The sequence below is a fragment of the Carlito syrichta genome, unplaced genomic scaffold (assembly GCF_000164805.1).
Source record: "Carlito syrichta isolate Samal-C Ts95f unplaced genomic scaffold, Tarsius_syrichta-2.0.1 Scaffold302457, whole genome shotgun sequence".
NCBI classification, from domain to species: Eukaryota; Metazoa; Chordata; class Mammalia; order Primates; family Tarsiidae; genus Carlito; species Carlito syrichta.
This window is the reverse complement of record NW_007246553.1, coordinates 212,212-224,698: the sequence shown is the minus strand read 5'-3', so window position 1 is coordinate 224,698 and position 12,487 is coordinate 212,212. Positions and strand designations below refer to the sequence as shown.

Below are 12,487 nucleotides of genomic sequence, written 5' to 3'. Positions count from 1 at the left end.
ACTCCAGTCTGGGCGACAGAGCGAGACTCCAACTCAAAAAAAAAAAAAAAAAAGAAAAAAGTAAGATGTAGAACTTAGTATGGTAACTCTGTATAAAAAAGAATAATACCCATTTTGCTTGTAAGTACATAAAATATTCCTAGAAGAACACATAGTGGCTGAGGCACAGGAGTGAGAGGGAGACTTGTTATTGAATGCAAATAATGAAAATTGGAAATGCCCAGAATTTTTTTTAGAAATGGCAAGACATGAATTAGAACTGGAATATTGACCATGATTTAGATTATAAAAAGTCAAAAGGGAAATTACTTCAGGAAGTAGGAGCTGTATAGGGCATAAATAAATAAATAAAAATAAGTGAACAGGAAGTGTAGTTAAAAAGACAAGAAATGTCTCCAAAGCCAAGCTACATGTGCCAAGCAGTGGGAGATGGCATGCCAATGTGTCTTCTGCTATTCCCCTGCTCAGAAAACTAGGAAAGCTCAAACTCCTTGAATTAACTGGTCTTTTTAACACTGAAAACCAAGATCATGAGTATGATGGCTTAAAAAGATGAATTTGCTGATGCTAGTTGCACAAGTATATTCAGTTTGTGAAAATTCATCATGCTGAACACTTGTGATTTGTATACTTTGCTATGTATAGTTCAATAAAAAGAGAGGAAAAGAGACATAGAGATAAATTTTGATCTGGTCACTGGATATAGAATAGCTTAAAGAGGAAGAAGATAAAATGAGACAAGAAGACAAGTTAAGAAGACATTACAACAAAATAGCTTGAGAAATGAGTATCTAGAACTAACAATGTCAGTGAGATTAAAATGGAAGATTCTTAACCTAGCAAATGGATTTAGGGAACAAAAGAGATACAATCCAATAAAAACTTGAAGGCTTTAGTTAGAAAGACCAGTGACAATATCAATAGAAATGGAAGAACAAGAGCACAGAGATAATTTAAGGAAGTATATTCATTTCAGATGGAAATAAACCCTTAAGTAAAATATTAAGGCTAAGAATCCAAATTTTTTTTCTGGGTAAACTTCATATTTGAATTCACACAGCTAAGAACCACAATACTGGCTAAAAGACCAGGGCATGCTTTACACTAATATTAAAAAGTCAAATTTAAGAGTCAGTTGCTTAAAGGTGATAAATAAAACCAACAAACTGAAAGATCTGTTGACAGAAAGGCAAGGACAAAATACGTGAGAACCTGTCAATACAAGACCGAGAGGAAAAGCTAACCAAAGAATAGAAATAAAGTAGACAAAAGATAAAGTAGACAAAAGAAAAGCTAACCAAAGAATAGAAATAAAGTAGACAAAAGATAAAAGGAGCTTGGCAGAGTCACAGATGCAGCAGAAATAAAAAAGATATTAACAATGTCAAATTGGTTTGTGAAATTGCTATGTGAGATGTGAAAGCTGCAAAAAAACCTCACTACTGGAATTCTGAGTAAAGTCAGTATCTTGAAGCAGTACCTCAGAAGCTCCTACTGCCAATAACTAGTGAAAAGAACAAAATAAGTTTTACAAAAAAAACAAAAATTTAATTTTTTTTTTTTTTTTGAGTTGGAGTGTTACTCTCGCCCAGACTGGAGTGCAGTGTCACGCTCCCAGGCACCGCAGCCTCGATCTGCTGGGTTCCGGCGATCCTCCCGCCTCAGCCTTCCAAGTAGCTGAAACTACAGGTACGCACTACCACAGCCAGCTAATTTTTTGATTTATTGTACAGATGAGGTCTCGCCAAGTTGCCCAGGCGGGTCTCGAACCCACGGACTCAGGCAATTCACTCACCTCGGCCTCCCAAAGCGAGGGATTACAGGCTGAGCCACTGAGCCCGGCCCAAAAATGTAAATTTATTATCAGCAAGTAAAGGAGTATAACCTTATGCCATAAATTTCACAGCACAATTGCAAAGGAAAGAAACAAAATACTAGTACTCCAGGCAGCATGGCAATGTGCTCAACACTACCCAAACCAGGCCAGAAGATATTCTGAGGAAGAAGAGTTAACAAAATCCTAAGAATTCAAACAGGATACCCCAATATGAAAAGAAGCAAGCAGAACATGAATGGACCAAACTAGGGAAAGTGAAGGGAGAAGTCTCTCTGTACGAGGACAGCACTTTAGAAAATGCAGAGAGGGTAGCATTGGCTTACCATTTTCCAGGGCTCTGTGACAAAGTGGTGAATGACATTTAAGTCTACGATTACAGGATGTTTAATGGATGTTTAAAGCCAAACTCAACCCCAGCCAATATCTCCCTACCCCTTTACCTCCATATTCACATGCCACAGAAACTGAAATTGGAAGTTTTCAAAATCCAAGCTCCTGGCCCAGACAAGATGGCAAAGACCATTTTTCCCAGCTCCTCCCCCACTAAACACAAATATAAACCCTGGAAATAACACAAGAGACAATCAAAGGACTCTAAAAGGTGGAAGGAAGAAAGGAAATTCCTTTAAGATCCTACAATCACTTTTTAATGGGCTGGTTTTTTTGTTTGTTTGTTTGTTTCGGCCCTTTGAGTTCCTTGTAGATCCTAGATGTTAAGTCTTTGTCAGATATACAGTTGGCAAATATTTTTTCCCATGGTCGGCTGTCTTCCTGCTCTCTTGAGGGTTTCTTTTGCTTTGCAGAAACTCAGTCTGATGAGGTCCCACTTGTCTATCTTATTTCTTAAGGTATTGGCCTTTAGGGTTCTGAATAGGAATTGATTGCCAGTTCCAATTTCCATAAGGGTGTCTCCTGCGTTTTCTAGGATTCTTATAGTTTGAGGTTTTACATTTAGGTCTTTAATCCATTTAGAGTTAATTTTTGTATATGATGATAGGTAGGGGTCCTGTTTCATCTTCTGCATGTGGTTAGCCAGTTTTCCCAGTACCATTTACTGAATAGGTTCTCCTCTCCCCAGTAGTTGTTGTTGGAGGCTTTGTCAAAGATGACTAGGAGCCAGCTCCGGTGGCTCAGCCTATAATCCCATGTGTTGGGAGGCTGAGGTGAGTGGATTGCCTGAGCCCATGGGTTCGAGGTCTGCCTGGGCAACTTAGCGAGACTGTATCTCTACAATAAATCAAAAAATTAGCCGGCGTGGTAGCGTGCGCCTGTAGTTCCAGCTACTTAGAAGGCTGAGGCGGAAGGATCGCCTGAGCCCAGCAGACTGAGGCTGTGGTGGCCGGGAGCGGCCACTGCACTCCAGTCTGGGCTACAGAATGAGACTCCAAAAAAAAAACAAAATGACTTGGTTGAGGAATTGAGGTTTTGCTTTCGGAATCTTTCTCCTGTTCCATTGGTCTATGTGCCTGTTCTTGTACCAATACCAGGCTGTTTTGATTACTGTAGCCTTATAGTAAAGTTTGAAGTCTGGAAGTGTGATACCTCCTGCTTTGTTTCTTTTGCTAAGGATTGTATTGGCTATTCGTGCTTGTTTATGTTTCCATATGAATTTCTGTATTGTCACTTCCAGGTCTGACAAGAATGTTGTTGGTAACTTAATGGGTATTTCATTTAATCTGTAGATTGCCTTTGGTAGAATGGACATTTTAACAATGTTGATTCTTCCTATAGACACTTCTCAAAAGAAGATATATGGGCAGCCAACAGACACATGAAAAAGTACTCAGCCTCACTCATCATCAGAGAAAAGCAAATCAAAACCACACTGAGATACCGCCTAACCCCTGTAAGAATGGCCATTATTAATAAAACAAACAACAACAGATGCTGGTGAGGATGCGGAGAAAAACGCTTCTACAATGCTGGTAGGAATGCAAACTAGTGCAACCTCTCTGGAAGACAGTGTGGCAATTTCTGAAAGAACTAAAAATTGACCTTCCATATGACCCAGCAATTCTCCTATTGGGAACATACTCAGAGGAACTCAAATCACTCTACAAAAAAGATACCTGCACACGTATGTCTGTTGCAGCTCTATTCACAATAGCAAAAACATGGAACCAACCATGTTGCCCATCAAAGCTGGACTGGATTTTAAAAATGTGGTGCATATACATAATGGAATATTATACAGCCATAAAGAAAGACAAACATATGGACTTTGCAACAACTTGGATGGATTTGAAGTCAATCATACTCAGTGATCTATCACAGAAACAGAGTACCATATGATCTCACTCATAAGCGGACTTTGAAATTATAATACTATAAGAAAGGGATTGGCAGTAGTGGGAACCTGTCAGGGGAGGGGGTGGGATTGGCAGTTGAGGGAAACTGCCAGGGGAGGAAGGGGTACACCTCATCAACAAGGGTACCTGCATAATCAACGTTTGTATACCTAACCCTGAATTGTACTCCACATCTTTATAATAAAAAATAAATAAATAAACAGAATAAAATTTTATACTTGCTAAAAAAAAAGATCCTACAACCAGAAGAACAGCACAGAGGCAGGGTGTCTTGTTTCTACATCACCTAACAGAACAATGCCACTCAAATCTGGCTTTCCCTTTTCCAACTGCCAGTCTAGCAACAGAAGGCAACCCACGTAGGCTAATTTCTCCCAGAATTGAACCAAGAGTTCCTCTGACATCAGGGAAACCAGATACCAACAGCAAAGGAGATTCTTTGGGAGTCTTACCAAAAACAGCCAGGGGGAGCACTCTCCTTCCCTGTGAGGTGTGAGACTACTCTTTTCCATCAAGAGAAACAAAGGTAGGCAGTAGGGATCAGAAGAGGGGGTAACAGCAAGAAGCCTGGTCAGGCACTTCTTCATTGCCCCCCCTCAGGAATGCAAAATGATGTAACCACTTTGGAAGACGACTATACATATTCTTACCACAAGCAATCATATTCTTACCATAAGCAATCATTGCCACCAGCAATCATATTAAATATGATTAAATTAAATGCCAAAAAAGTCCTTGGCATTGAAAGAGTTGAAAGCATATATCCACACAAAAACCTGAACACTGATTTTTACAGCAAATTTAGTTATAATTGACAAAACTTGGAAGCAACCAAGATCTCCTTCAGCAGGTGAATGGATAAATAAACTGTGCAAATCCAAACAATATTGCTCAGCACTAAAAAAACAATGGAGCTATCACGTCAAGAAAAGACATGGGAGAAACGTAAATGCATATTACTAAGTGAAGGAAGACAATCTGAAAAGGCTATGTACTGTATGATTACAGAAATATGACATTATGTAAAAGGCAATACCATGACAAGACAGTAAAAAGATCAGTCACTGCCAGAGGTTAAAGTGAAGAAAGGATGGAGCACAAAGGATTTTTACAGTAGTGAAACCACTTTTTATGAAATTATATAATGATGGATACATGCCATTATATATTTTTTAAACCCATAAAATGTATAACACCTAAAGTATCCTAATGTAAACTATGGTCTTTGGGGGATAATGTGTCAATGTAGGTTGATCAACTGTAACAAATGTACCACGCTGGCAGGGGATATTGATAATGGGAAAGACTATGTATGTATAGGGGTTGGAGGTACGTGAGAAATCTCTGTAGCTTCCTCCCAATTTTTTTGTTAACTTAAAATTGCTTTTACAAAAAATCTATTGAATAAAAATAAAAAGACAAGCTACAAACTGCAAGAAAATATCTGCAAACTATATATCTGACAGAAGATTAGAATCTAGGGCATATAAAGATCTTTCAAAATTCAATAATTAAAAAACAATAATCCAACTAGAAAATGGTCAAACAACATGAACAGTCATTTCTCATAAAAATATATAAAAATACAAATAAGCACAAGAAAAGCTGTTCAACATCACTAGCCATCAGTCATGCAATTAAAACTGCCAACGAGATATCCTACATATCTACCAGAATGACTATAGTAAAACATAATGAGCACACCAAATGCTACTGAGAAGATAGAAAATCAGGATAACTCATTTGCTGCAGGTGGGAATACAAAATGGTATGGCCATTCTGTTTTTTTTAATAAAACTAAACATTCAACTACCATATGACTCAGCAATTATTCTCAGGCATTTATGCCAGAAAAAATGAAAATGCAAGTTTGCACAAAAACTTATAAGCAAATATTCACAGCAGCTTTACTTGTAATAGCCAAACACTGGAATCAGCTTAGATACCCCTCAACAGGTAAATGGCTATATAAACCATGAAATACTACTCACAATACAAAAGAACAAACTATCAATACATACAACTTGGAAGAATCTCCAGGAAATTCTGATGATAAAAAAAATCCGCCGGGCTTGGTGGCTCAGCCTGTAATCCCGCGCTTTGGGAAGCCAAGGTGAGTGGATTGCCTGAGCCCGAGGGTTCGAGACCTGCCTGGGCAACTTGGCGAGACCTCATCTCTAATAAATCAAAAAAAATCAGCCAGGCTTGGTAGCACATACCTGTAATTCGGCTACTCGAAAGGCTGAGGTGGAAGGATCGCTGCAGCAGGTCGAGGCTGCAGTGGTCGGGAGCGGCCACTGCACTCCAGTCTGGGCAACAGAATGAGACTCCAACTCAAAAAAAAAAAAAATCCAAATCCAAAAAACTACATATAGTAGTCCCCTCTTATCTGCAGGGAATACATTCCAAGACCTCCAGTGGATGATTGAAACCACAGATAGTGCTGAGCCCTATATATACTATGCACAAACTTCTTTTTCCTTCTTCACAGTTTCACAAATAGAAGATCTGTCCTTACTGGAGATGTTAGCAACCTCAGCATTTTTTAAATTTCCTTATTAAATCTAGAGCTTTCAACTTTTCACTTAAAGGAAGCACTTATGGCTTCTCTTTGGTGCACTCAAATTGCCAGCATTATTACTCTCGAGCAGTGAGGCCATTATTAAGTAAAACAAAGGTTCCTTGAATACCAGTACTGCAATACCAAAACAGTTAGATCTAAGAACCAAAAGGGCTACTAAGTGACTAATGGGTGAGTAGTGTATACAGCATGGATAAGTTAGACAAAAGAATGAATCACATCCCAGGAAGGACAAAGCGGAACAGCACAGGTTTTTATCATGCTCTTCAGGACAGCACGCAATTTAAAACTTATTTCTGGAATTTTCCATTTAATATTTTCAGATCATAGATGATAGATGATTGCGGGTAACTGAAACAGTAGAAAGTGAAACTGTGAATAAGGAGGAATGACTGTACTGTATGAGTCCATTTATATAATATTCTTGAAATGACAAAATATTAGAAAAAGGACAGATTAGTGGTTGCCAGAGTTTAGAGCCAGCAGGGTAGAGAGTAAGGGAAGGGAGTGAGTTTGCTTATAAAAGAACAAAAGGGATTCTTGTTATGTTGGAACTGTTCAGTATCTTGATGGTGGTGAATACATATATCTAGAGATGTGATGAAATTTTATAAAACTTAAAAACATACACACAAATGAATACATGTAAAACTAGAGAAACATGAATAAGATTATATTTATATCAACATAAAAATCCTGGTTGTCATCTTATACTATAGTTTTTCAAAGTGTTACTATTGGGGATATTGGGCAAAGTGTACAAGGGATCTCTCTGTATTATTTTTTATAACTGCACATTAATCTACAATTATCTCAACAAAAAATTTCAATAAAAAAAGTAAAACACAGAATTCAAGCTATAGTTCAGAGAAAGAACAATATGGATTGCTGTCAAATTCAGTCATATTCTTCCTGAAGTATCAAGAAATATGGACAGACCTGCCTATGTTAATCACAAGGAAAATGAAAATAAATTACAAGCAAATTATACATTCATGCTGTAACCAAAAATTAAGAAGACTCAGGGGGAATATATTATTTACTGCTTTGTAATATAAATTCCAGTAAGACAGGGAATAACTCTGTTCTGTTCTCTACCATATCTTGCCTTGCTTAGAGTATACAAAAAAAACCTGTTAAATGAATTAATTGGTTAAGGCTACACAGCATTGCACATGTGTCTCTAGCGTTTCACAATTCTTACTTGCTCCCTTCATTGTTTAGGATACTGGGTAATAATAGGTATTAATTTATTATTACTTGCAATATTAGATATTAATTTTACAATCCTAACTTACAAGTTAAAATTCACACTCCTTCACCTGATAATCAAAGTTGGCCCAGACAACTTCCCACCCTCCGTGACAGTCACACAACTTACTGCTTATGGTTCTTGAAATGTCTCCTGATCACTCACATAACTGTGCCTTTGCAGATATTGTTCCCTGAAGGCTAAATGTTTTTCCTCCTTTGTCTGCCTAGAGAACCATCAGCAATGAAACTTTAAAGCTATATCCTCTGTGAAGTCTTCCTCACAACCATTATACCCAGACCAGTTTAGGTACTCCCTTTTTCAGATCCCTGGGATTATGTATGCATCTGTGATTAATGTCACACTTCTCATAATTTATTTTTACTACTGGCTCAGATGTATTTTTCCTATTAGACTATGAGTTAACTAGAAATAAGAATATCATGAATTTTTCATCTTTATATCACTTGGAATAATGTTACTACCCAGAATAAAGTAAGCATTCAATTTATTATAGATTACTGCAAAACCTTCTTTTAAAAGGTTTCTAAGCCCAGGTACAGTGGCTCATACCTGTAATCCTGGCACTTTGGTAGGCTGAAACAGGAAAATAGCTTGAGCCCAGGAGTTCAAGACCAACTTGGGCAACATAAAGAGACCTTGTCTCTACAGAAAAATCAAAAAATAGTCAGGTGTGGTGGCGCATGTCTATATTCTCAGATATTTGGGAGGCTGGGGCAGGAGGACCACTTGAGCCCAGGAGGTTGAGGCTGCAGTGAGCTGGGATAGCACCACTGCATTTCAACCTTCAATCTGGGCGAAAGAGTGAGACTCCAACTCAAAAAAAAAAAAAAAAATGAGATTTTAGGCCGGGCTCAGTGGCTCAGCCTGTAATCCCAGCACATTGGGAGTCCGAAGCGAGTGGATTGCCTGAACGCACAGGTTCGATACCCACCCAGGCAACTTGGCAAGTCTTCGTCTCTACAATAAATAAAAAATTAGCCAGGCGCGGTAGCGCGCGCCTGTAGTTCCGGCTACTGGAAGACTGAGGCAGAAGGATCGCCAGAGCCCAGCAGGTGGAGGCTGCGGTGACCGGGAGCGTGCCTCTGCACTCCAGTCTGGGTGACAGAGTGAGACTCCAATTCACAAAAAAAAGAGATTTTTAAAACAATAATTTCTATAACGTACTGGATAGCAAGTATAAATCAGGTAGAAAGAGAACATTACACAAAAGTGCATGCATGTTATTAGCAAAGGTAACTATTTTTAAAATTTAAAATTTAAAAATCCTACCTAACTATTGACTATTTACATTTATTTAAATCTCTCTTGTTTAATGGTATTCAATATGGTATTAAGATTCAAGTAAACCGGGATCGGTGGCTCAGCCTGTAATCCCGTGCCTTTGGGAGGCTGAGGTGAGTGGATTGCCTGAGCCCCCGGGTTCCGGGGCAGCAAGAACTCATCTCTAAAATAAATTTTAAAAAACCAGCCGGGCGTGGTAGTGCATGCCTATAATTCCGGCTACTTGAAAGGCTGAGGCGGAAGGATTGCCGGAGCCCAGCAGGCGAGGCAGAGTGAGACTCCGACTCAAAAAAAAAAACCCTGGGCAGCGAGACCTCATCTCTACAATAAATCAAAAAATCAGCTGGGCATGGTAGCACATGCCTGTAATTCCGGTTACTTGGAAGGCTGAGGCAGAAGGATCTCCGGAGCCCAGCAGGTGAGGCTGCGGTGGCGGGAAGCGGCCATTGCACTCCAGTCTGGGCGACAGAGTGAGGCTCCAACTCAAAAAAAAAAAAAAAAAAAGAAAAGATTCAAGTAAATGCTTATATGTCGAGTTTTCAATTTACCATAAATAGTGATTAAAAACTTTAAAAGAACTATTAAAATTGCTATGTTTTCTAAATTAGGAGTTTAATTTTCACATATTTATAAATACACACTTTTTAAACAAGTTATTAAATAGCAAAATGTAAAACAGATAACTACTCTCTCTGGCCAGATGAAAGAATTTCCATGGTATTTCTTGTAAAAATAAGGGCATATATGCAAGAAACTGTCCTAAAATGTCTCCTGAGTGAGCTCTGAATATTAGTCGCACTCGCACAAGGGAGAGTATAGGTAGCAGCTGGGCATTGCTGAGGGAGGGAAGGAGGGAGGAAGGTGGGGGGCGCGTGACAACCCAGAGGGGACCTGATCCACCACAGGAGGAGTGAAGGCAAGTCAGAAGCCAAAACTTCACCTGCATCCAGCCTGCTTATGTAGTTAATTCTCACTTGTACTTCACATCTCTATTATAAAAAATAATAATAAAATAAATAAAATGTCTCCTCTTTTTCAACTTTCGGCTCTATAATTGGCAACTTTTACACTCTCCAAGTACAAAGATGAAAATATTGTTTTAATGTAACATAAAGAAAGTTTAGCTGGTATTGAATATTCTCTTTCAGGTAAGGGCAATTTATTGTAACACAGATAATGTTTTATGGTCCAAAACATGTTTTTAATCATTTCCTTTATTTTAACATTGATAAAGAGATTCAAGAATACCACTGAAGGTATGCCAACTTAGAAAAATCAGAAATAAGTAAATAAAAATTGTGCAATAGAAATAGGAAATCCTTCATTCTTCCCCTAACAGACATTCTTATGAACTAGAAAGAAATTCAGTAGAGCTTGAAGTTATAATCCTTGACTAATAAAACATACCAAAATCAGCTTATAGTTCAAGTTACATTATCAGAATATGTTTATATAGTAATAAAGACTATAAAACATTAACCAATTAAAATACAAAGTGAATTTCCTGAAGGTATTTCTTACATTTTACATGCTTCAATACTGACAGTTAGAAGTCAAAAATAGAGTAACTATATTTAAATAAAGTATTAAGCTGCCTGCAGTAAGACAGAGATATAGTCACAAAAGGCCACTGAGCATGCAAATAATAACTACAGTTACAAACCAAAACACTGACTTCACATGAATGCAAAGTGAGGTCTTTTCTTCAGAAACACTTAGGAAGAAATGAAATTACCAAAGTTTAACTACCAAGACAATATCATTCATTACCAATTAATATACGCTGACCTTGGCTATCTTATGGACATAATATTTAAAACTCCTTCTGTACTTTCTTTATTTGAAAGTGTTGCTTCTAACTCAATTTAAAATAAAAGTTAAATGCAAGTGAAACAGCACTGGACTAGCCATCCTATTGGAACAATATTATTGGATGTCAACCTCCCACTGAGAGAAAACAATGAATAAAAACCTTGAAAGCCTACAAATAAGTGAACAACATATTTGCTTTTAATAATTACTATCTTTTTTTTAAATGTATTTGGGACAACTCCTTCAAGTCCCCTCCCACTGTGGGAGTTTTTTCTGTCCTCTCAATAAATCCTGCTTTAAAAAAAACCAAAACATATTTGAAGTACTGATACTTAAAATTTTTTAAGGAGAGCAGAATGATAAACAGAAATGTTTTCTTTAAGGTAATGAAATAAATCAACAGGCATTTATTGGGTAACATGTAGAGACAGTTGTTAGAAATATAAAAATAAGTAAAATTTGGATTACTGCCTTCAAACAATTTACAATGTAATACAAATAACTAGACAAGTTCACAGGTAATGAATGATACGTTTGAATTAATACAAAATTCACTTAGTAAATATGTACTGAGCACCTATTTACCAGGCATATTTGTTAGTGCCAGGAACACCAAGATGAATAAGATTACAATCTCGAGTCTCAAGAAGCTCACAACTCACTAGAGGTGACAAACATGAAAACAGATAAACACTATATACTTCAACAGGTGCACAAATACAGACTAGTCATAAACAAAGTAGGGATACTGAGGAAGAGTACACAACATTCCTAGTGGTCACAAAGGAAGGCTTCACTGACTATAAAAACATGGTACAAAGTGCTACAAAGACACAGGAAAAGGAAGAAAAGAACCTTAAGAAATACTTACAAAAGAAGTGTACATGCACGAGGTGGTTTATCTGCAAAGATGTATGTAGCAATGAAAACAGACAGTCCTGGGTTCAAATCTTAACTCTACTATTTAATAGCTATGTAACTAGCCAGGCTCAGTGGCTCAGCCTGTAATCCCAGCACTTTGGGAGGCTGAGGTTAGAGGACTGCCTGAGCCCGCGGGTTTGAGACCCCCCTGGGCAACTTGGCAACACCTCATCTCTACAATAAATCAAAAAATTAGCCGGGCATGGTAGCGCACACCTGTAGTTCCAGCTATTTGGAAGGCTGAGGCGGAAGAATCGCCGGAGCCCAGCAGGTAGCGGCTGCAGTGGCCGGGAGCAGCCACTGCACTCCAGTCTGGGTGACAGAGTGAGACTCCAACTCAAAAAAAAAAAAAAAAAAAACCAATAAGTCAAATGAACTAAAAACCATAGTCAGTCTCTGCCCTGCAGTGAGATAGCCCCTTAAGAAGTTCAAATCAGGGGTGGGAGGGTGGGGAGGTGGGATTGGCAGTA

General features: G+C 38.1%; 1 protein-coding gene across 2 annotated transcripts in view; it reads right to left on the bottom strand.

The window, feature by feature from the left end:
• Positions 1-12,487, bottom strand: part of FER (FER tyrosine kinase) — a 414,242-nt gene that overhangs the window by 368,083 nt on the left and 33,672 nt on the right. The window lies entirely within an intron of this gene.